The sequence below is a fragment of the Silene latifolia genome, chromosome 1 (assembly GCF_048544455.1).
Source record: "Silene latifolia isolate original U9 population chromosome 1, ASM4854445v1, whole genome shotgun sequence".
Lineage (NCBI taxonomy): Eukaryota > Viridiplantae > Streptophyta > Magnoliopsida > Caryophyllales > Caryophyllaceae > Silene > Silene latifolia.
The window spans coordinates 35,089,156-35,093,775 of NC_133526.1; the positions used below are offsets into that span (position 1 = coordinate 35,089,156).

General features: G+C 28.5%; 1 long non-coding RNA gene across 1 annotated transcript; it reads right to left on the reverse strand.

Annotated features, from left to right (window-relative positions):
• Positions 1-1,788: 1,788 nt before the first annotated feature.
• On the reverse strand, positions 1,789-3,304 carry LOC141586681 (uncharacterized). The gene is made up of 2 exons (XR_012519614.1): positions 3,111-3,304; positions 1,789-2,098 (listed from the first exon to the last, which is right to left on the reverse strand). It is a non-coding gene; the product is annotated as an uncharacterized LOC141586681 (long non-coding RNA).
• Between the last annotated feature and the right edge of the window lie 1,316 nt (positions 3,305-4,620).

Consider the following 4,620-nt stretch of genomic DNA (forward strand, 5'->3'; position numbering starts at 1 on the left):
TGCGGCGGGCCAAATACATCTCATTTGCGTCCGGGTAAGCGCAAAACGGAGCCGACATTTCCCCTGCATCCATTAATGGGAGTTTTGTACAATTAAGACTTTTGTGCATCTAATAGTACTAAACCCACATATTTAATTCTAATAATTGACAATAAACATGCCACCATTTAATGCCATTTGTCCTTCATCTGCTTCATTGCTGCTCTTGCTTTCTCTCATCCTTGCATGAGATCAAAAATCCCATTTCTTCCCTCTCTAATTTCCAAAATTTTATATTCATCTTACAAATTGTTCTCAATTTATAGTATTAATATCTATAATTTTGTGCGGAAAAAAACAAATGGCCGACGGATGCATACTTGACGGTGCCTTAATCGATTTAGCCCTAATCGGCGGTAAATGTTTAGATTTAATAATATGTATGTTGAAATTTGAAGGTAAACATTGAGTTTGCTTTATATTTTTATTTATACTACTAATATTGTTATTGAGATTCAAATATAAAACAAAAGTTCAAAAGAGGAACCCTAAATTTATTTTTCCCTTTATAAATTGTTTTCATTTCATCAAATTTGATTTTTTATTTATTTTGTAATTATTCTTTTTTTTTGGTTAAATTAATGTTGAATGCATTTTGTTTTCGTATATATTAGATTAATTAATTTAGTTGACGGTGACGATGTATGTGGAAAACAAAATTCTGTATCCATCTTGTTAAAATATTTCCTTATTAAATGATAAAACCGATCACAAAACCATGAGAACATATATGATAAAAGAGTTTTTCTAACGTGTTATTCACAACAACACCACTAATATATGAGTGCAATATGTTACCATTTGTAATTATTAAGAACATTAATATGATATTTACGGGTTATTAGTCCATTTCATGGTAATGTGGTTACATTTATTGATAATATGTAGACTTTTATTGTCTGTTAAGTTACACTCTATGATAATATTTTTAAATCTTAAAGTTCATATGGTAACGATGTTTTCTATTGTTACCAGATTTACCCAGGTAGGACACTCAAAGATGAAGAATGGTTGGAGAATAGTTTCATGCTAGGAGAGACATTCTAGTAATTGTATCATTTTAGGAGATGCGTATTTGTACTATATAATATGAAATGTAGTCATATTATTTGGAGTCCCTCTTGATGTTCAAAACAAAGAAAAAGGAACTTATATTTGACATGTATAAGAAATGCTCATAGACAGTTCTTAACTTTTTCCTACACCTAATATCATCGAGTAAAATCACTAATAATAATGTTCATATTTTTTATCAATATGTTACCATCTTTTGAATTGGCAACATATTGGACAATCTTGTAAAAACATATTGCAAAACACAGTACACTACCATTTGCAACCTATTTCTAAGTCGATTGGTGAAAATGGTTACATTAGTTTTGCAATATGAAAAAGCCATTTTAAAATAGTTACATCCTTATAACTTAATTAGCTACATAATATATCAAATGGTTACAACTTTTCAAAAACATGGTAACATATTGAGTGTCTATATAAGTGATTGACCTACAGAGTATCAAATGGTAAAATAATCCCTTACAATAATGGCAACATATCTACGTGATAAAGGTAACATATTCTTTGTTACCCTTTTAACCCAATTTGGTACCATTTTTAAAGGATGATGATTAGTTGATTACATATGTTAACATAATGTGCATCTTAAAATTGAATTACTTTTGTTATATAATATTTCAAAGAAATTTGGTTACTATCAACCCAGTGACATTTTAAAGATATGCATTGTCATAGTCACCAAACATCCATATTTGTGATCTTAGTATTATTAACTAGATTTTATCACAAAATCAAAATCCACAACAAGCCATTGTTATCTTCCTAAAATGTCCACAACACCATATATAACAAATGGAAACTACATTGTTCAATACAAATCATTACAATTCCATTTCCCTGCCCAGACTTCTTAAGCGCTTCTTGGCTTTCGTCATTTCCCTTTGCGGCCAGGACCATTACAAATCTTTCTCACCGCATCTCGAGTGTAACGTTTGGTGAATATGCTTTGTAAAGCCGCTGCCTCATCTTCAGCGTCCACCGACTACAAACATACACCCAGAATCAATATGTCAACATATTTGCTTAAGATGTAACCATTTCAGAATAATATGTCACCACTTTAGTTACATATTTTACACAACAACATATTGGATAATATGTGAATATGTAGACACTTCACATTAATATGACACCACTTTTGTTTAATATCTTACTTTACCATTATCCTTTAATCCAATAGTTTGTGTAAATGGTAACAAACACTTTATTTTTAGTAAATCTTATATGACACAAAACCTTAACTATTCTTGTCATTAGGTTCATAATTTAATTCAAGATGTAAAATGGTAACAAAGAACAGAAGTTTATGAACATAATAAAATGTCATCGATGTAATTAATATGTAACCATTAACATATATTATCATGACACTATTTAGTAATTTGACATTCCTAAAGAAATTGTTTACAAACAACTTTAAAATGATGTCAAGAAATGTCACCATTTGTATCCAGCTATGTTGTCATTGTATAAACATATTACCATGTTACAATTTTGTTCACATATATTATAATATTAGATAGACATATGTTACCATATTATTCATAAAATGTTACCATTTAAAAACATGTTTGAAAATCGGTAAATGCTTCACAAAATTAGACAAGACAATGTGAGATGAGAAGATGAAGATAAATATAGAAACAATATAATAAAAAATAAATAAACATATAAATCAAACACCAATTTTAAATTTTAAAAAAGCAAACATAAAATAGATTCAAAACATGCAACATAAATTTTAAAAACCACATCAAATAAATAACAACAAACTCTAAAAAAAACAAAAACCAAGAATAATAAAACCAAAAATCCAAAATCATGAAATCAAATAAACCAAGAACAATATAAATCAATTTGAAAACAAAAAATCCAAAATAATGAATAAACCAAGTTAAAAACAACAACAAAAACAACAAAACACAAACTAAAAAGAAATATAAATCAACAATTATCACATAAACTGAAAAATTAATTTATGGAAATGAGAATACCTCATCCGACATTGTTGCTTGCATTTCTCCCTCTAGTATTCCTCTTAAGTGGTGCCTTTTTTGTGTTTTTTTCTTTGCCATGTTACCAATTTTTATGTTAATGTTTGGTTTAAGGTTAGTTTGTATGTAGTTGAAGAATCTGGAAAGTTGAGATGAGAGAGAGAAAGAGAATATGAAAAGAAAGTGAGAATGAATTTTGGACGGTGTAATGAGGTTTTACATAAATTATGTGGTCATTTAGGTACATTGGGAAGATGAGGTTTATTATTTGTTTAATGTACAACAATAAATGCACACACAGTAAATAGTCAGCCTACACTATTAATTTACAAACAATACAAATTGTCGACCCACTAAACATAAAACAACACTATCCGACCCGTCGCAAGCTTGCGACGGGTATCTCCGTCACAAGCAAGACGGACTGCTAAAACATATGTGGCATCTCTTAAGTAAATTTCACTTATAATACCCTACAAAATGTAATTAGAGATTTTCATATCTATATTTGCTTCTTAAATGTCAAAACAAATAATTGAGCAATTTAATTAAAAAAAGCTATCAACATTCTACCATTTACTCCACTCATTTATGAGTTTGTTAATTCTACGTTTTTTTTTTAGAAAATTAATTCTACCATTTGAAATTCCCTGTTTATTCCATTTAACTATAAATCTTATTCATTTTATCATTTAAATTATTGACATCAATAGATGAACATCATTACATGTCGATATCCACCCTTTGCTCTACCAATTACATAGTAGTTGCTTCTTGGTTTTATTCACAAACCAAACAATTTGTTTTGCATATGGAAGTTTGATAGATTTTAAATGATGTCTTCCACATTACACGACATATGCATTATGTGGCGCAAATTGTTATCGAGTTGAGTGTTTATTGGAATTTGTTACTCCAATCGTAAAATTATCTTAATTTTTACTTCATTATTTACTTTGTAGGATTTCTTTGATGAGAATTCAAATACCCCAATATATTATCTTCTAATTGAGGAGATTTAAGAGGTAAGTAGTATGTTCTATTTTGATATGATTATTCTTTAGTTTTTTTAGCAAGTAAGATTACCTTATTGATATATTACTTTAATTTAGATGATTGTACCTTTTATTATGTCATTTCATGTCTTTATATGGTTTCTTATTTTGCCAGGTTTATTTGTTTTGAGGTGTTTAATGGTCGCTTCCTAAATCACCAAAACTTTGACTCTTTAAGTAATTTGTTAGCAAGTGTTTAGCGAAATTTGCTTACCACAATCGTAAAATTATCTTAACTTTTACTTTATTATTTATTTTGTAGGATTTTTTTAATCGGAATTCAACTACACTGATATATTATCTTCTAATGTAAAGATTTGAGATGTAAGCAGTATGCATGTTTTATCTTGCCATGATTTTTGTTTGCATTTTTTAACAAGTAAGTTTTGATATAGTACTCTAGATAATTGTGCCTTTAAATATTTCATGTCATGTCCTTATATGGTTTTCTTATT